The sequence below is a fragment of the Rhinoraja longicauda genome, chromosome 1 (assembly GCF_053455715.1).
Source record: "Rhinoraja longicauda isolate Sanriku21f chromosome 1, sRhiLon1.1, whole genome shotgun sequence".
NCBI classification, from domain to species: domain Eukaryota; kingdom Metazoa; phylum Chordata; class Chondrichthyes; order Rajiformes; family Arhynchobatidae; genus Rhinoraja; species Rhinoraja longicauda.
In genome coordinates, this window is record NC_135953.1 from 26456831 (window position 1) to 26478070 (window position 21240).

A 21240-nucleotide genomic window follows, 5' to 3' on the forward strand; every position below is an offset into this window, starting at 1 on the left:
AGGGTCCACGTGCTAAAATGCTCAACTGGGGTCAGGCCAACTTTGAGGGTATGAGAGAAGGTCTCGCTCAAGTTGACTGGAGCAGGTTATTTCAGGGGAAAGGAACATCGGCCAAGTGGGATGCTTTTAAAAGTGTGCTGAAGAAAGCTCAGGATGTGTACGTCCCCGTTAGAGTGAAGGGCAAAGCAGGCAAACGTAAGGAAGCTTGGCTGATGAGGGAAATTGAGACATTAGTCCAAAACAAGAAGCGTGCATGGGACAGGTATAGGCAGCTGGGATCAAGTGCATCCCTGGAGGAGTTTTGGGAGCTAAGGAGTAAACGAAAAAAAGTAATCAGAAGGGCAAAAAGAGGCCAGGAGATAGCTCTGGCGGGTAGCATTAAGGACAATCCCAAAAGATCTTATAAATACATAAGGGGGAAAATGGTAACTGGAGAGAGAGTGGGACCTCTCAGGGACCAAAAAGGTTGATGAGGGCAGAGCTGTAGATGTTGTGTACATGGACTTCAGTAAGGCGTTCGACAAGGTTCCGCATGCTAGGCTGCTCTGGAAGGATAGATCGCATGGGATCCAAGGAGAGATAGCTGAATGGATAGAGGGTGTGAGCTCTGGGGAGAGTTTGAATAGGCTGGGTCTCTATTCCATGGAGCAATAGACAATAGACAATAGGTGCAAGAGTAGGCCATTCGGCCCTTCAAGTGCAGGAGGATGAGGCGGGATATTTTCATGGTGTATAAGATCATGGGAGGAATAGATCGGGTAGATGCACAAAGTCTTTTGCCTAGAGTAGGGAAGTTGAGGACCAGAGGACATAGGTTCAAGGTGAAGGGGAAAAGATTTAATAGGAATCCAAGGGGTAATCTTTTCACACAAAAGGTAGTGGGTGTATGGAACAAGCTGCCAGAGGAGGTAGTTGAGGCTGGGATTATCCCATTGTTTAAGAAACAGTTAGACAGGTACATGAATAGGACAGGTTTGGAGGGATATGGACCAAGCGCAGGCAAGTGGGACTAGTGTAGCTGGAACATTGTTGGACTGTGTGAGCGAGTTGGGCCGAAGGTCCTGGTTCCACACTGTATCACTCTAACCATAAATGCTGAATTTTGAGAATCTGCAAAGTACTTTTGCATAACGTGAGATCTGCAAGTCAAGTTGATCTTATTGTCATACGCACAAGTCCAGTGAGTTATAGGTAGAATGAAAATCTTGCATGCAGTAGTGTTGCAGGCACATAGACAAGAGTCAAGTGTTAATTGTCATATGTACCGACAACAGATCAATAACATTCTTACTCGCGGCAGCTTAACAAGCCCAAGAATGCAAAACACACAGATAAAAAATATAATTAAAAAATCTATTAATTAATAACCATATTATGTTGCCATAATATTGCAAACACTCCTCAAATGAAAAAGTGTAACAAAAGACAGAGTTTCTACGGAAGCACTCATTTGTTGAAGTTAGTGTTGTGTAGAGTTCAAGAGCATTGCTGGGAAGAATCTATTCTTGAACCTGGTGGTCATGGTTTTCAAACTCTTGTACCTTCCCGATAAAAGGAATGAAATAAGATGGGGTGAAGAAGGGTTCATAAGGTCATAAGTGATCGGAGCAGAATTAGGTCACTCGGCCCATCAAGTCTAATGCGCCATTCAATTATGGCTGATCTATCTCTCCCTTCTAACCCCATTCTCCTGCCTTCTCCCCATAACCTCTGACACCCGTACTAATCAAGAATCTATCTATATCTGCCTTAAAAATATCAATTAACTTGGCCTCCACAGCCCTCTGTGGCAAAGAATTCCGCAGATTCACCACACTGTTCACTGGTTCAATGGTGCACCTTGTGAGCCGGGGTGGCGTCGGCAGGTCTGTTCTCTTTAACCGGAATCTTTTATAACGGATAGACACAAAATGCTGGAGTAACACAACGGGACAGGCAGCATCTCTGGAGGAAAGGAATGGATGGCATTGTGGATCGAGACCGTTCTGAAAAGGGGTCTCAACCAGGAAAGTCACCCATTCCTTCCCTCCAGAGACTCTGCCTGTCCCGCTGAGTTACTCCAACATTTTGTGTCTATCTTTGGTGTAAACAAGCATCTGCAGTTGCTTCCCACGCATCCTTTATAAAGGGGTCTATTAAAATGTCTATTAGGGGTCTATTACTGTATTAGCAAAAAAAGGTGTGCAGGGGGCGTGGCTGTGTTCTGCAGCTGCGGCTCACCGGCAGTCTCTCTGTCTTTTTTTTGTTTTTTGTCTATTGTCATCGTTTAATGTACGTTTTGTTCTATTTTTAACTCTGTTTATGTGGGGGGGGGAAACATTTTTTTTCTAATCTCCTCCTCAACGGAGATGCGACCTTTACCGTGTCATATCTCCGTTCGCGCTACGGCCTAACATCGTGGAGTCGGCGGCCTCCAGCTGGGATCGACCTTGAAGACTCCGGTCGCAGGGCCTGGACTTACCATCTTGGAGGCTTCGACCGTGGGCCCTGCAGACCGCAACATCGGGAGCTCGCAGGTCCCTGGCTGGCGACCGGCTTTCAGGAGCTCCAGCCGTAGCAGCTTCGACCGCCCCGGAGCGCGAGGTACGATCGACCCGCTCGCAGGCCCCTCATCGCCCTGCGTGGCCTGGCCGTGGCACTTTCCATCACCCGGTGGGGGCTCAGGACCTTCATCGGCCTGCTCGGCTCGGCTCGGCCCTGGGACTTTCCATCGCCCGGTGGGGGCTTCAAAAGTCGGGAGCCTCGATCGCCTCGTGGCGCCACGGGAGAAGAATGAGGAGGAGATAATGACTTTTCTTTGCCTTCCATCACAGTGAGGGTGTGCCTGGAGCAATCACTGTGATGGCTATTTGTGTTAAAATTGTATTTGTGTGTCCTGTGCTTTTTGTTGTCTACTGCCGGACCCTGACGTGAGAGGACGCTGGCGCTGTTTGTTCGCCGCTTCTCCGTCAGGATAGTTTGTCTGTTTGTTTTTATGTTATGACTGTTTTTGTAAAGCGCTTTGAGCACCTGGTAAAGCGCTATATAAAATAAATGCTTATTATTATTATTATTATAAAATACAAGAAAAAAAACAATCCATGGTCGTGCAAAAGGTGGTTCGTAGTGTTCCATGGCCTCCCACCTCCCAACCAGCTTTAAATAGTCCCTTTGGTCAAACAAATATCTCAGTGACAAGAAGAAAGAGAGAACACCAAAATACTGAAAAGTTGTATTTCACCTTTGTGCCAGCAATATTTCTTGAGTGCTCTCGATTTTTATCAAAGGTGTGCAATTTTGTTGCTCTATGCTCCAAATGATAAGAGTTGTAATCACTCATTGTAAGTATTTGGTTTCTCAATTTATTTTTGGAGTTTTGGCAGGGTCAGGAAGAGCTATATTACCTAAATATTTGTGTAAGTATTCAGCTGAGGCTTGGCTTTCTCCACCCAGGTAGGTTCACGTTTGTTTAAAAAAAAAGTTGGCCCTGGGTGAATTTCTCAATTTGCTGTAGCAGGCCACGCCCCACAGCTGCTGTGCAGTTGGATAATGTTCTCTGTCTGAGGTGGAGCCTTTTAAATTCTCTCATTTACAGAGTGACAGGAAAAAGAGCTAGAGTGTTCCTAGACGCAGTGAGTAAGTAAGTAAGACTTTATCTTAAATGTCGTCGAGGATGTGGATAATTCTGGTGGAATGGCCAATTTGTTTTGTGCTAAGCACTCACTGGGGCTATGTTCTGCCAATATACAGTAGCAGTGTGATTTATGAGTGACTGTGTTGGCTGCTATTCTGGGCTATTAATTCAGGAATGCTTGCACTCCTGTTTACAATATTTATGGTTCGCTGTGTAATAATGTTGGTGCCTGTGTGACTCTTCCATGCCTGAAGTGGTGATCTGCCAGGATTAGTTGAAAGCCGAGTAATTTAGCGTTGAAAGGCTGGAGAGTATTTGAACCTAAATCAAAGGACTTTGAAATTTGACAGGCCTTAACTTGTATATGGCTTACTTAACGATGCAAAACACACAGTATTCATTCAGTAAGTGCTGACTCAACCCCATTGATAAAATCAAGCATTTTCTAAGTTGCCATTTTTCCCCTTTTTTCTTGTTATAACTTTCATTCCTGTAATTCCCATTTTGTCCCATTGAGAGTGTATAAATGCTTTGTATACTCTGTACTTGGGGAACTTTCTCTCCATGAGAAGGTAGAGTTTACATCCAGTAAAAGACCTGAGGGAGGAATCCACCTTTCATTATTTGTTTCAGGAGAGTATTGGCTGCTTTTGAAGTAAATGGAACGGAAGGTGTGGGATTGATTAGTAGGGCGAGATGTTACAATCCCTAAGGTTTGCACTACAATTGACTGGTGTTGTTCTTGGGGGTGACCACTAGGTGATGTTGCTACCATTCCGACACATCTTCAGTTGTGTACCTCAACGTCACTGGGTGTTTCGGCCTTTTATCACAAGACACCCTCAGTTGAGGCAGGCCCACCGCAGGGTGATCAGACCTGGGTGTGTGTCTTATGGTTAGCCTCTAGATGGTCACGTGGCAGCCCAGACAGTATCTTTTCTTTTCAGCCACAGCCAGTGACTGCTCCGTTCGGCGGCATTTGCAATGTTCTTTGATTGCCCTCCTTTGGGCCTGCCCTCTGACTCCAACTTCCCTCAGGAGCCTTGCAGTGGAACTGGCTACAAAGCCCCTGCACCCCACCTCCACTGGACGCACTCTTACACTCCAACCTCGCTCCTCTGCCTCTACCGCAAGGTTGGAATATCTCAGCCTTTTCCTTTCAAATGCTTCGTCCACAGCCTCCTCCCAGAGCACCGTCAGCTCAATGATGAAAACACGCCGACAGGAGTTGGACCAGAGGACGAGGTCTGGTCGCAGGTTGGTAGCTGCGATTTCAACTGGGAACGAAAGCCTCTGGCCTAGGTCAACACGCATTTCCCAGTCTCTGGCTGCGCTCAGTGGGCATGAGTTGAGAGGCGAGGTGGTAGTCTTCCGTTTCTCTCCTTCCCGGATGAACGATTGGATTTGCGGAATATTAGCTGTGCATTGATAGGCATGGCGTTGGTGGTAACTCTCTTGCACTCGAGTGCAGCTGCCAAACACCTCAGCGCCTGGTTGTGTCGCCAGGAGTATCTGTCTTGTGTTAGGCTGGTCTTACAACCGACCAGGATGTGTATACAGGGGGCAGGCTGGATCCTCTCCCAGCCAAAGATTTAAGTTTATGGGAGAGGGAAGGACGTCATATGTGGCTCTGATAATAAAGCTCAACATACTTGACTCCATGCTCCACAGCTCACTCCATGTGATCTTCCTCCTCTCAATACTATCCCACCTCATCCAGCGGCCTTGCTTGGCTTGAGATATGGCTTTGGCACACCTGGCTGCTTCTTCTTGGCGGCGCACCTCCTCCACCACCAGGTGCCGACGTTCAGCTGGAGTAGCCTTTTGCCAGGTAGGTTTCATTACTCCCAGGCCAAAGCCCCCTCGGCCTTGTTGGACATGGCCCACTAAATGGAACGGAATGTGTGGCAGATGGATATACGACTAGCAATCTGCACTCCTACCAACATCTTTGAACAACCGATGGATGTATATGAATGCAAATAAATTACAGGGGTCCCAGGGAATGAGGGGAGTAGGGGTGGGACTGATAGAATTGTTTCTTGGGGAGCTGCCTGGACCCTATGGATCAAATAGCCCCCTGCGCGTTGTTATAAGATAAAGATAGATTTATTCCCCTTATTTCCCCCCCCCCCCACCACCACACTTCTTCCCAGAAGCAAGTGGCGGCACGGTGGCGCAGCGGTAGAGTTGTTGCCTTACAGCGAATGCAGCGCCGGAGACTCAGGATCAATCCTGACTACGGGCGCCGTCTGTACGGAGTTTGTACGTTCTCCCCGTGTCCTGCGTGGGTTTTCTCCGAGATCTTCGGTTTCCTCCCACACTCCAAAGACGTGCACGTTTGTAGGTTAATTGGCTAGGTAAAATGTTAAAAAAAATGTCCCGAGTGTGTGTAGGATAGTGTTAATGTGCGGGGATCGCTGGGCGGCGCGGACCCGGTGGGCCGAAGGGCCTGTTTCTGCGCTGTATCTCTAAATCTAAATCTAAGACAATATATATGGTAGAAATGGTAGAAATAGGAACAACTGAAAATACTCCCCAAATTAGGGAAACCCGAAGGAGAGAGGAAAATGTTTGTGCAAATAATGTGGGCTGAAGGGCTCCATTGTTCTTGTGCTACATTGTTCTATGTTCCACAGTGATCAATTACTAAAGTGTATATATTTTTTTTAAATCCAAAGACCTATGTTTTAATCTAAAATATTCTACTTTTATATAAAATGAAAAGAAAACCTCTTAAAGTTGAAAATCTGAACTAAAACCAAAGATTCCCAGTTACTTTTAGTGAGAGGAAAACCTTTCTTCTTTGAATTTTCTTTACATTTATTTTACTATCAAAATACAGATTTTAAACAAGCAAAGATTGACTGTGGTGACCAGATTGTTATAAAACTAATTTGGTTTACTGATATCCTTTATGAAAGCCAATCTGTTGTGCTTGCCTTGTCTGGCCTATCTGTGTCTCCAGCCCACAGCAAAGCCAATTCTGGAAAGGCCCGATAAGGCTAAAGGGCTGTACTTTAAGGTGAAAAGGGCAAAGTGTAAAGGCCTAGTTTTCGACATACAGTGTGAGTGCCTGGAACAACCTGGTGGTGGTGGTGGTGGAGGCAGATATAACACTGACATTGAAGATGCTTTTAGATGGACACATATATATCCAGGGAATGGAAGAGTACGGATCACAAGCAGGCATAGGAGATTAGTTTAGCCTGGCATCCGGGTTTCATCAAAGCTTGGTATGGGAACAGCTCTGCTTCGGACCTCAAGAAATAGCAAAGAATAGTAGTTGTAGCCCAGTCCATCACACAGACCAGACTTCCCACCATTGACTCCATCTACACTTCACGCTGTTTCAGAAAAGCAGCCAACATAATCAAAAGATTATCCCACCCTGGTCATTCCTCCTTCTCCCTTCCCCTGTCCATCAGAAGGTACAGAAGCTTGAAAGCGCGCTCCACCAGACTCAAGAACAGCTTCTTCTCCTCTGTTATCAGGTTACTGAACAGCCCGTGCACAAGCTAGGGATACTGTCAGATTCACCTCTGTATCATTGCGGACATTGGAGTTTGTCGATGGAACTGATGCGCTACAAAGCTGAGAACTATATTCTGCACTCTGTATCTTTCCCCCTTGGTCTGTCTATTGTACTTGAGTTTGATTGTATTTAAGTATAGTATTATCTGAACTGATTGGATAGCATGCAAAACATAGCTTTTTGCTATATCTTGACACATGTGACAATAATAAACCTATATCTAAAACTAATACCATGTTCAACACAGTCACTGTGGGCCAAAGGGTCTGTTCCTGTACTACACTCTTCTATGTTCGAACAAATCATCTCCTCTAGCAATTAAGGCTGGGCCATAAATGTTGTATTTACTAGCAATGCACACATCCTATCATTTTTTAAAAACTTTAACGTTTAAGAAACATTTAGACAGGTGCATAGATAGGAGAGTTTTAGAGGGATATGAGACAAATGCAGGCAGACGGGAGTGTAGGCGGGACATGTTGGTCGGTGTGGGCAAGTTGGGCCGATGGGCCTGTTTCCACACTGTATGACTCAATGACATTATGACCTTATTTTTTTTTAAATTGTTGATTGATGGATTTCAAAGTATTGGGCCGAACCCTTCCCCTTGGCGAGAGCTCTTTTTTACATTCTAAGTTTAGTGTAGTTTAAGAGATACAGTCTTTTGGCCCACCGAGTCCGCGCTGACCAGCGATCCCCACACACTAACACTATCCTCCACACGCAAGAGACAATTTACAATTTCACCAAACCAATTAGCCTGCAAACCTGTACATCTTTGGAGTGTGGGAGAAAGCCAATGCAGGTCTTGGGGAGAATGTACAAATTCCATACAGACATAACCCGTAGTCGGGATCAAGCCCAGGTCTCTGGCGCTGCATGGCAGCAACTCTGCCCTAATTAAATTTAATTAAGTTCTATTCAAGGAAGCTTCCCTCAGAGTAGACTTCTTGAGAAGCTTTCTAGTTTCTCTCCTTGCCTAATATTTTACAGTGGAGTATTACCATTTATCACTTTACATCTGGGCTCTTTTGATGTTAATTGATAGTGTGATACAGATCATCTGGAAGTGGCTGGATGAAAACCCTTGTCATGAGTGAATCTCGATTACAGAGAAATGTGCATTTTTCTTTCAGTGTATATGTGATAATGAGCTGAGTATTTATTTTTATTCCTTGCTGTTCTCTGGTTATGTAATAGAAGGAATGTGTATGTAGGGAGGGTGGAACATTATTATAGAGCAAGTATGCAAAGTTGTCAAACCAGATTTAGCATAGTTCAATGCTTCTTTATTCAATGCCAAAAACGTATTAATCTTCAAAAGAGCAGCATCTAGTTTTGCAGAACTTCCCTTGCAACTGAAGTAACAGGAAGTTGCATACATGAAAATGAAAATCAAAATCCAATACTGAAAATAAAAAATTGAAACAGAAAATGCCAGAAACAGTCGATAAACACAAAAGACCGGAGTAACTCAGCAGGTCAGATAGCATCTATGGACAAAAGGAATAGGTGACCTTTCAGGTCGAGAGTCAGGAGGACAAATGAATAAAGATATGCAAAAAAGTAATGATGATAAAGGAAACAGACCATTATTAGCTAGGGGCTAGCTAAAAACAAGTTGCAGACAATGAGTGTAGACACAAAATGCTGGAGTAACTCAGCGGGTCAGGCAGCATCTCAGGAGAGAAGGAATGGGTGATGTTTCGGGTCGAGACCCTTCTTCAGAAGAAAGGTCTCGCCCCAAAACGTCACCCATTCCTTCTCTCCCAAGATGCTACCTGACCCGCTGAGTTACTCCAGCATTTTGTGTCTACCTTCGATTTAAACCAGCATCTACAATTTTTTTCCCCTACTTTCTTACAGACAATGAGACTCAACAAGGCGACTTTGAAGTTAGTACGACATGGGTGGGGGAGGGATGGAGAGAGGGGGGTGCAAGGGTTACTTGAAGTTAGAGAAATTAATTATTCATACCACTGGGTTGTAAGCTGCCCAAGTGAAATATGAGTTGTTGTTCCTCCAATTTGCGTTTGGCCTCACTTTAGACAATGGAGGAGGCCCAGGACAGAAAGATCAGTGTGGGAATGGGAAGGGGAATTAAAGTGTTTGGCAACCAGGAGATTATGGAGGTCCAGGCGGGTTGAGCGAAGGTGTTCAACGAAATGATCGCCCAGTCTATGTTTGGTCTCGCCGATGTATAAGAGTTCCCAACTTGAACAACAAATACAGTAGATGAGGTTGGAGGTAGTCGGAAACCATCAGCAAGTTAAACAGTTAATATGCCATATTCAGGACCCAGCATCAGACCAGAGTACCAGTACAGTTCATGTTCTGATTTATCCAATCCATTGGCCGCTTTATTGCCCCGTTTAATTGTTGCAGTCCTTTATCACTGAGACCTCGGGGTCCCTTGAACTTTCAACATGTCTTTGTGGGTTGTCAAGGTAATTTTATACATTTTTAGTGTCGTTTATTGTAACGTGTACCGAGATACAGTGAAAAGCTTTGGTTGCGTGTTAACCAGTCAGCAGAAAAATTATACATGATAACAATCATGTATAACAAGCCACCCACACTGTACAGATACACGATAAAGGGAATAATGTTTAGTGTAATTAAAGTCCAGTAGTGTCCGATTAAGATTGTCCGAGGGTCTCCAATGAGGTAGATACTAGCTCAGGACTGCTCTCTAGTTGTTGGTATGATGGTTCAGTTGCCTGATAACAGGTGGGAAGGAACTGTCCCTGAATCTGGAGGTATGCATTTTCACACTTCTGTACCTCTTGCCTGATGGGATAGGGGAGTAGATGGAGTGATCAGGGTGAGACTAGTCCTTAATTATGCTGAGGCAGCGTGAAGTGTAAATGGAGTCAATGGAAGGGAGCTTGGTTTGTGCAATGGTCTGGGCTGCGTCCACAATATTCTGCAATTTCTTGCGGTCTTGGATGGAGCAGTTTCCAAACCATGATGTGATGCATCCCGATAAAATGCTTTCTGCGGCACAGCTGTAGATGTTGATGAGAGTTGGTGGGGACATGCAGAACCTCCGAAGCCTTGTAAGGAAGTAGATACACTGGTGAGCTTCTTCTGCCCGAACTTCAATATGGGTTATCCAGGACAAGTTGTGGAGATATATACTCCTATACCCTTTCAATCATCTCCACTTCGGCATTGTATCAACATTGTATCATAGAGTGATACTGTGTGGAAACAGGCCCTTCGGCCCAACTCGCCTCACCGGCCAACACGTGCCAGCTACACTAGCCCCACGCCTGCGCTTGGTCCATATCCCTCCAAACCTGTCCTAATCATGTACCTGTCTAACTGTTTCTGCCAAACTGGCAGCTTGTTCCATACACCCACCACCTTTTGTGTGAAAAGGTTATTCCTCAGATTCCTATTAAATCTTTTCCCCTACACCTTGAACTTATGTCCTCTGGTCCTCGATTCCCCTATTCTGGGCAAAAGACTCTGTGCATCTACCCGAACTATTCCTCTCATGATTTTGTATACCTCCATAAGATCTCCCCTCATCCTCCTGCGCTCCATGGAATAGAGACCCAGCCTACTCAACCTCTCCCTATAGCAATGCTGTGAAATAATTTAAGATGCAGGCACCTGGTTAGAAAGGTCTCGACCCGAAACGTCACCCATTCCTTCTCTCCTGAGATGCTGCCTGACCCGCTGAGTTACTCCAGCTTTTTGTGATACCTGGTTTGATGTAGGTCAGTTAACACCTCATTACCATGCATTCAGCTGATGCATGGAGCCATAGATAGAAGCATAGAGCTTGTTGTGAACTCAGATATCCTTCCTGACTGTCCACTATACCACAAACGTTGGTGTCATCGAACAAACAGTGGACCTAGCACCAATCCCTGAAGCACACCATCAATCGCAGTCAGGATCCTGCCCACCACAGCTGATAGGCTCGTCCATCTGTACCCCTGGAAAGTCCTTGCTGCTTGTCTTAAATAGAAATACATTGGCTGCCCTACTGTCTTGGTTTTGGTCTACTGACCAGTTTTGGTCTCCTAATCTGAGGAAAGACATTCTTGCCATAGAGGGAGTACAGAGAAGGTTCACCAGATTGATTCCTGGGATGGCAGGACTTTCATATGAAGAAAGACTGGATAGACTCGGCTTGTACTCGCTGGAATTTAGAAGATTGAGGGGGGATCTTATAGAAACTTACAAAATTCTTAAGGGGTTGGACAGGCTAGATGCAGGAAGTTTGTTCCCAATGTTGGGGAAGTCCAGAACAAGGGGTCACAGTTTAAGGATAAGGGGGAAGTCTTTTAGGACCGAGATGAGAAAGTTTTTTTTCACACAGAGAGCGGTGAATCTGTGGAATTCTGCGCCACCGAAGGTAGTTGAGGCCAGTTCATTGGCTATATTTAAGAGGGAGTTAGATGTGGCCCTTGTGGCTAAAGGGATCAGGGGGTATGGAGAGAAGGCAGGTACGGGATACTGACTTGGATGATCAGCCATGATCATATTGAATGGCGGTGCAGGCTCGAAGGGCCGAATGGCCTACTCCTGCACCTATTTTCTATGTTTCTATGTCTTCCAGAACTTCATCTGTCATTAATGATTATCGAAGTACATCTGTAAGGACCTCTGCAATTTTCTCCTAGCTTGCCACAAAGTCTGAGAATATACTTGGTCAAGCCTTGGGGATTTATTCACCTCAATGTACTTAAAAACTGGCCACGCCTCCTCTTTGGAGATTTGTATATGAGTTGAGAGGTCACAACTCTTATGTCTCAATTTCTTACCTTCAGTCTGAAGAAGGGTCTCGACCCGAAACGTCGCCCATTCCTTCTCTCCCGAGATGCTGCCTGACCCGCTGAGTTACTCTAGCATTTTGTGTCTACCTTCTTATCTTCCACGTACAAATGGATGGGAAGTATTGATTTAATATCTCCCCCATCTTTTGTCCTCCTACCTAAAATGACCATGCTGATCTTTTAGGGGTCCTATTATTTCCCTAGTCACCCTTTCACCCTTAATATACCCTATATATTCCCTTAATATATTAGTAGAATATCTTGGGATTTTCCTTTACCTTGCCTGCCAAATCCATTTCATGTCCAATTTTTACCCTCCTGATTGCTTTCTTAAGTGAACACCGTATGCTTCTTGAAAGTACTCATGGTAACTTGACCCCTGACTGCCTAAGTCTGATATATGCCTCCACCTTTTTCCTACTAGAGCCTCAACATCTCTCATCAACCGGAGAGCCCTAGCCAGCCTTGCCCTTCACCCTAACAGGAACTTGTTGCCTCTATACTTTGGCTATCTCACTTTAGAAAGCCTCCCACTTGTCAGCCATCCAATACCTGCAAAAAGACTTTTGGGCAACCTCTGCATTTCCCCCTTCTCCCCCCCAATTTAGGAGTTTAACTTGTGGGCTAGACCGATCCTTCTCCTTTAAACCTAATAGACACAAAGTGCTGGGGTAACTCAGCGGGTCAGGCAGCATCCCTGGAGAAAAAGTGTGAAGAAGGGTCCTGACCTGAAACATCACCCAATCCTTTTTCTCCTGATATGCTGTTTTACCCTCTAAGTAACTCCAGTATCTTCCAGCATCTGCAGTTCCTTTCTACTGGTCACTGGTCCCAAAGTGCTCCCCCATTAACATTGCAGACACTTGCCCTACCTCGTTCCCTAAGAGGAGTCCAGTGTTGTACCCACTCTAGTTGGGTGTATTATGCATCGGTTAAGGAACCTTTTTTGGACACATTTAACAAATTCTCCCCCATTCAAGCTCTTTTCGCCATGGGTGGTCCAGTCTATATCAGTGAAGTGGAAATCTCCCACTAATACTACCCTATTACTTTTATAGCTATCTATAATCTCCCTCTGCATCTGCTCCCATAATTCATGTTAATTATTGGGTCTGTAACACAGTCCCATCAAAGTGATCATTCCCTTCCTATTTCTAAGTCCTCTCCTTGTAGCCTCACTGGACAATTCCCCCAAGAACATCCTCTTCAAGCACTTATTCACAAAATGCTGGTGTAACTCAGCAGGTCAGGCAGCATCTCAGGAGAGAAGGAATGGGTGACGTTTCGGGTTGAGACCCTTCTTCAGACTCTTCAAGCACCGTAGTTTTGTCCTCCCTGATCAAAAATGCAATCTACCTCTCCACCTGCACATTCATGGCACAATTTTCTTGTTAGTCAAACTGATGTGTTATGTATGCATGTGTATGTGTCGTGTGAATATTTGAGTGTGGGTGAGAGTGAGAGATTAAATTACGCAGCATTATCAGTACTTTTCATTTTTAAATTTCATTAAGATCTTCAAATATTTAGGGCTGAACTGAATAATCCGATAATAGAATGACTCATTAGTCATACTCTAGTGTTGCAATACTAAAAGCCTTACTGCATTTTATTAATCTTGTGCCCTAGAGCTTTGTTAAGGCATAGACTTTGTTAGTTGCATTACATTTTCCACGAGTAGTAGTTCTACTCAATAACCAAAGTCTGTAGTCTCTTTTTTGCTCAGGTTTATTTTCACCCACATGTTTAGACCGTAATGCTGTATCCTTATTGTTTTGATGTGTTTATACTTTATTCTTAATTGGTAACTGTATGTTTGTGCAGGGCCGTCTTAACGCATGGGCCTGATGGGCACTTGCCCGGGGGCCCACGAGCATAGGGGCCCCATGCTGATCTGTGTATGTTAAGTGACTTGCAATAAATAAATACTGCTTTAAAAATGTAGGTTCAATAAGTGCTTTTTTCGCAACATTTTCGGTCCCTAAGTGCTTCTCACAGAGATCTGTAAGTGCTTTTCGCAACAATGTAGCACCCTAAGTCCATCGCTAAGTGCTTTTCGGTAAGTGCTTTTTGCCAGCACGACAGGGGGGGGCTGGTAGGGAAAGGGGGGTGGGGGAGAGTAACGGTAGGGGCCCCAGTACACTGCTTTGCCCGGGGGCCCATAATGCTGTAAAAACGGCCCTGTGTTTGTGTGGTAATTTGTGAGCGGAGCATATGCACATACTTGGCCAATAAACTTATTCATTCATTCATTCATTCATTCATTCATTCATTCATTCATTCATTCATTCATTCATTCATTCATCAAGAATAAAGAGTGCTCATGATCTTTTTTTAGGTAGATTTTATTTTAAATAAAGAAACCCTAATGCAATCTATGTTAGTATTTTTTTTCTTTTGGAAATGATGTGTTAAGAACGTTTTTGTTGGAAAAAGACCACAATGTTTTGGAATATTTGTTGAATTACCTAGAAGTGAACCGCTACATACTATAAAGTACGCAGTTACAAAATAATATGAAATCATAAAGTGATAACAATCAGTGTGGCTACCAAATAATTGAAGATAACTACTTTGCACTGGGGAAGCATTTTTAAGTTACCTAAAGATCAAAAAGTATGTTAAGTGAAGACAAATTGACTAGAATTTCTAGTTATCAACCTTGACTTTTTATAGCTATAATCTTTTCTTTGTCTTTGATGCTGTCAAACCTATTGCAAGCTATTGTTACTCAAGAAGGCGAAAGATATATTTCTTAATGCCAAAACGATGAAGGAATCTGGGGCGATGGTGGGTTCAGGGGCCTGAGTGAATGACCAGTCATGATGACGTTGAATGACAGAGCAGACTCAAAGGATCAAGTGACTTATTCCAACTTTTTTCCAAGTTTCTGTAATTGTACATAGGAGGGCATGAATCATTGTCGCCTGTTAGACCATGTGTTTTGTGCTAGGTTTGAGGCCTTGATGTTCGAGTACACTACTACCGATAGTACTCTTTTTAGTGCTATGCTGGAATCGGAACACACTCATTACACATACTGTGTAAACAGTAAACACTCTCACAGTGTTTACTGTTTACTCTCATTAACAGTAAACACTGTGTACTATTGACACAGTGGAGCAACAGTAGAGTTGCTGTCTTACAGCGCCAGAGACCCGGGTTCGATCCTGACCACAGGTGCTGTCTGTACGAAGTTTACACATTCACTCTGTGACCAGGTGGGTTTCCTCCAGGTGCTCTGGTTTCCTCCCATATTCCTAAGCAGGTTTTTAGATCAATTGGCTTCTGTAAATTGTCCCTAGTATCTAGGATAGAACAAGTGTACGAGTGATCGCTGGTCAACATGGACTCTGTGCCGAAGGGCCTGCTTCCACATTGTAAATTAAACTAAACTAAACTCTCCTGTACTTCAGAAAAGGACAGCATCTTGATCTTTGCACCATTGTTTCTCCAGGTGTGAACTCCTGCATCTCCACAAAGTATTCACTGCACAACTCATTCAGGAGTGAACCGTAGAGGCGGAGTAGTTGCCTGTGTGAGCAGGAGTGAGCTCCCCGCCTCGCCCCCCCCCCCCCCCCCCCCCCGTCAGGCACAGTCAGTATCGGCATTGCTGGGGTCTGGCAGCAGCAGAGTGCCCAGGTCCTATGGTCAGTTTATTCACCCCACCGTTGGTTGCAGCCGAACCTGTTGTACCATTAATTGCCACGGAAGGCTGTGGAGGCCAAGTCAATGGATATTTTTAAGGCAGACATAGATAGATTCTTGATTAGTACGGATGTCAGAGGTTATGAGTGAAGGCAGGAGAATGGGGTTAAGAGGAATAGATAGATCAGCCATGATTGAATGGCGGAGTATACTTAAGGTCATCAGGTCATAAGGAATAGTAGTAGGATTAGGTCACTCGGCCCATCAAGTCTACTCCACCATTCAATCATGGCTGATCTATCTCTCCCTCCTAGCCCCATTCTCCCCCCTTTTCCCCATAGCATGTGACACCTGTACTAATCCTTGATGGGCCAAATGGCCTAATTCTGCACCCATCATTTATGTACATGAAAAGCTTTGTTTTTTGCATGCTCTCCAAACAGGTAGATATACCATATTCGGTTTTGGTCACCCTGTGAATGGAAAGATGTTGTTAGGCTGGAAAGAGTGCAGAGACGATTTACAAGGATGTTGCCGCGACTTGAGGGTCTGAGCTATAGGGAGCAGTTGGGCAGGCTAGGACTTTATTCCTAGGAGTGTAGGAGGCTGAGAGGTGATCTTATAGAGGTGCATAAGACCATGAGGGGAATAGATATGGTAGAAGCACAGTCTTTTACCTAGAGTAAGGGAATCAAGACATTGGTTTAAGGTGAGAGGGGAATGATTTCATAGGAATCTGAGGGGCAATTTTTTCACACAGAGGTTAGTGGGCATATGGAATGAGCTGCCGGAGGAGGTGGTTGAGGCAGAAATGGCGGTGGGAGTGTCCCGGGGAGCCGCGCGCGCCCGATCCACCTGCCGAGCAACCACGCCGCCGACAACCAGAACGACAACTCACCCCACAGACCTTCCAGGGGACTGCGGAGAAGCCGGGCGGTGAGGTCTTTATGGACCGAAGGAGCCTCAGCGGTTGCGGCGATAGGAGCCTCGGCGGTGGCAGCGGGAGACTCGGCCTTGGTGGCGGTAGGGCCTCGCAATCGATGAGCGTGAGGGGGGGAGGGGAGGGAAGGCAATGGGGACCCAGCGTGGGGGGACCCAGCGTGGGGGGACCGCCGTGAGGGACGGTGGGAGAACAAAGGTGGATCTGGTATGGGGGAGGGGAGGGGGCACTCTAGTTTAGGATTCTCTGCCCAGGGGATAAGTCTGTGTTTGTTTGTTCATTTGTTCCAGGGACGGTGCTGTGCACACGGCAGCCAGACAACAGTCGCTTGTCTTTTTCTTTTTGTTTTCACCTTTAATTCAAGTTTTTGGGTACCTTGTGTGTTGTGGTAGCGCAGCGGTAGAGTTGCTGCCTTACAGCGAATGCAGCGCCGGAGACTCAGGTTCGATCCTGACTACGGGCGCCGTCTGTATGGAGTTTGTACGTTCTCCCCGTGACCTGCGTGGGTTTTCTCCGAGATCTTCGGTTTCCTCCCACACTCCAAAGACGTACAGGTATGTAGGTTAATTGGCTGGGCAAATGTAAAAATTGTCCCTAGTGGGTGTAGGATAGTGTTAATGTGCGGGGATCGCTGGGCGGCGTGGACCCGGTGGGCCGAAGGGCCTGTTTCTGCGCTGTATCTCTAAATCTGACTGTCGGGGATGAATAAAGTTTTATCGTATCGTATCATCTTGCAACATTAAAAAGGCATTTGACTAGGTACATGGATAGGAAAGTTTATCGGATATGGGCCAAGCACGAGGATGTAGGACTGGTGTTGATGGGGCACCTTAGGTGGCATGGCATGCTGGGCTGAAGGGCCTGTTTCTTTATTGTATGACTCTATGACCATACGTAGATAAAATCAGTTCAAACTCAAGAACAATAGATGGAGTAAACGGAAAGGCACAGAGTGCACAATATAGGTCTCCGCATTGCAGTGCATCAGTTTGTTAGACAAAGTCCAATCTCCTCAATGGGGTGGAGGTGAATCGGACCGTACCCTAGCTCATGGAAGGACCATTCAGAAGCCTGATAAAGGAGGGGAAGAAGCTGTTCCCGAGTCTGCTGGTGTGCGCTCTCCAGATTCTGTACCTTGTGCCAGACGGGAGCAGGGAGAAGAAGGAATGACCCGATTGGGACAGGTTTTTGATTGCGTTGGCTGCTTTGCCGAGGCTGCAAGACTTTTAGATGGCCCAGCCCTCGCTGGCGGCAGCCACGACACTCTGCCTCGGGCTCAGTCCGTATTGATCCATGCGGTGATGAGATCACTGTGACCAATTCATTTCCAAGGGCGATCCATTGAAATCTGAGCCGCCACACAGGTTCCCTCCACGGAAATACAGTGATGCTCACAAAGTGCTGGAGTAACTCAGCGAGTCGGGCTGCATCACTGGAGAGAAAGGATAGGTGATGTTTTGGGACAGGACCCTTCTTCATACTGGTCCAAGCAGGAAGACGGGACCTGACCTGAAACGCCACCTCGCCTTTTTCTCCAGAGATACTGCATGACCCACTGCGTTACTCCAGCACTTTGGTATAAACCAGCATCTGCAGATCCTTCCTACATACGGATTTTGTGCAGTCATACTGGCCAGGCCTCGGTCTCTTACTGACTCACTCAGTAAACACCTTCCCTGCCACTCCGAATTCAAATTCCAGGCTGTTAAGATTAGTGTAATTAGGCAATAAAACAAGCCTGACTGGAATATGATGCCGTGGATGTTTAAACCCAGTGGTGCTTGCAGAGGAACGGCTAAATGAAATAGTAACAAGCAGGTGGTTGCTGGAACTGGGAGTGGTTTGAAAGCAGTTGAATGATTGTTGAACATTAAAAGCATGTGTGGTTATACAACTGATAATAACACCTTCTTGAAATTCCAAACGAAACAATAGGAATGAATTCACTTACAAGAATCAACCTTCCGCCTACCACCTTTTTGACCATTTACATACCAGTCCCATTTGTCAGCATTAGAACCTTTGCATGGAACATTAGAATCATGTAGTCACAGTCGTACAACACAGAAACAGGTCCTTCAGCCCAACCCCTTCATACCGACCCAGGTGGCCATATCTTAATGCGGAACAAGCCAAATATTCTCGTCTATAAGCTCTGCGTTCATAGCTACTGGCTTTGAATCAAGTCTTAATTTCGGTTTAGAGGGATATGGGCCAAATGCGGGAAAATGGGACTAGCTTAGATGAGGCATCTTGGTCGGCATGGATGAGTTGGGCCGAAGGATCTGTTTCTGTGTTGTCTGACTTGTGTGTTGTGTGAATATATGGCTCGAATGCAGACAAATGGGATTGGTATGTAGACGGACAAAAATGTGTTAGGTGGAAGGGCCCTTCCCTGTGCGTTAGGACTCTGGCTCCTAATAGTGATAGTGGTAGGAGTTAAATTTTAAATTTTAAATACAATTAAAAATTAAAAAGGTACTGTAGTGTGAGTCATGAGGTTCTTAGCTTCCTGAAAGTGTCAACACAAGTAGATAGAGTGGTGAAGAAGGCATATGGTAGACTTGCCTTCATTGAGTAATTGATCAGTCTTTCAGTCTTAAGAAGGGTTCCAGACCCGAAACGTCACCCATTCTTTTTCTCCAAAGATGCTGCTTGACTCGCTAAGTTACTCCGGCACTCCAGGAAGTCATGATGCAGCTCCATAAGAATTTGGTTTGGCTGCATTTGAAGACCAGATAGAAGAACTAACTGTTGAGCCTTCCCAAGGTGTCGTGTGCCGAACGCAACAATACACCAGTGAAGGGAGGTGCCCACTTGAAAAATCCCAATGATATACTGGCATCTGTATGCTTAGTTTTTATGTGCTTGTTAACATGTAGCTAGATTATTGCTGAATACGGGATTAGTTATTGTCTTTTACCGTAAGTGTGTATAGACAGTTTGACATTGGGTATGGTTTTCTTGGTTGAGTGCTTATCCTGGTATTATAGCATGTACTTTGAGTTTAAATAGTAATGTATATATAAAAATATGAGAGGCATAGATAAGGGAGACAATTGCAATACTCCAAATGTGGCCTCTAATGGAGATGCATCATGATTTCTTGATCTCTTACTCAGCCCTCTGGGGGCAAAGGTAAACAAGCCCAACCTATCTGATCTCTCCCTTTAACTGTGGTGATCCATCTCAGGCAGCATCTTGGTGAATGGCAGAGCACTTCATTAAATACCTGAGAGTCCACATCAAAGAGGATCTGACATGGACAACACACATTGCCGCACTGGTGGGTAAGGCAAGGCAGCGCCTTTACCATCTCAGACAGCTGAGGAAATTCAGAGTGTCTCTGAGGATCCTTCAATGCTTCTACTCTGGGGCTGGAGAGAGCATCCTGTCCGGCAACATCACAGTCTGGTTTGGGAACAGCTCTGCCCAGGACAGGAAGCCCTGCAGAGAGTAGTGCGTTCGGCAGAACGCACCATGGGAACTACACTCGCCCCCCTGCAGGACCTATACATCAGGAGGTGCAGATCAAGTGCAAGCAAGATTATGAGGGACCCCTGCCACCCCAGGAACGGACTGTTTCAGCTGCTACGGTCAGGCAAACGCCTCCGCTGTCATGCTGTGAAAACAGAGAGGATGAGACGGAGTTTCTTCCCACAGGCCATCAGGACTGTTAACTAGTATAACTCCAGGGACTAAATTTTATTTTCTGTATTATTTTCAATTTATATGTTGTAATTGTTTGGTTTTTTTGCACAATCCGCAGGCATTGCTACTTTCATTTCACTGCACATCATGTTACTTGACTTGACTTGACACTTGCACCAGGCTCCCCGAGTATTCCGAATGCCATTTTGAATTGAACAGTAGCCATATGGAGGCTGGATTTTCAGCCTCATCTTCGTCACCAAGGGCTCTCCTCCCAAAGTTCTGTTCTGTAAAGTTCCCCTTGATCTTTAACACGATTCCACCACATTTCCTCCCCCCACCTCTTTCTGCTTTCTGTAGAGACCACACTCTCCATAACTTCCTGGTTTGCTGAGCTCCCCCCCACCACACCCCCCACACGCACTTAAACCCTGCAACCACAGGAGGTGTAACACCTGTCCTTCATCTCTATTCAGCAACCCTAGCGGTCCTTCTAGGTGAGAGAGAGGTTTACATACACCTCCACCTACCTCATCTACTGTATTTGTTACTCTCGATATGGCCTCCTCTACATTGGTGAGACCAAACTGCTGAAGCTCCCGGCTGCAAATGACTGCATTTCCCCTTCCAATTGCGATACCAACCAGTTTATATTTGACCTCCTCCACTGCCAGAGTGAGGCCAAATTCAATAGCATTTCACACTCAGCTTGGTACACAACCTAACAGTGTGAACATTGAATTTCAAGTAAGGCAAGGTCCTAGGAAGGAAAAAAAACAAACTGCTGGAGGGACTCACAAGTGCAAGTGTAATTTAATGGGGCTGATGTCTCAATTTATCTGCATGGAAATCTAAAGACAATCACAGTTTAGAGATACAGCGCGGCAACAGGCCCTTCAGCCCACCGAGTCCATGCCGATCACCCCGTACACTAGCACTATGCTATACACTAGGGATAATTTGCAATTTTACCAAAGCCAATTATTCTGCAAACCTGTACATCTTTGGAGTGTGGGGGGGGAAACCGGGGAAAACCCACACGGTCATGGGGAGAACATAC

The 21240-nt window shown here is 45.4% G+C and overlaps 1 protein-coding gene across 2 annotated transcripts in view; it reads left to right on the forward strand.

Annotated features, from left to right (window-relative positions):
* Positions 1–21240, forward strand: part of rab27b (RAB27B, member RAS oncogene family) — a 122122-nt gene that overhangs the window by 60214 nt on the left and 40668 nt on the right. The window contains exon 1 of one of the 2 annotated variants that reach the window (XM_078421788.1): positions 3543–3619. The exons of the other annotated variant lie outside the window; for it this stretch is intronic. The gene's annotated coding sequence lies outside the window, so the exon portion shown is untranslated. Of the gene's footprint in view, positions 1–3542; positions 3620–21240 lie in introns of those variants that run through there. 2 annotated transcript variants of the gene reach the window in all.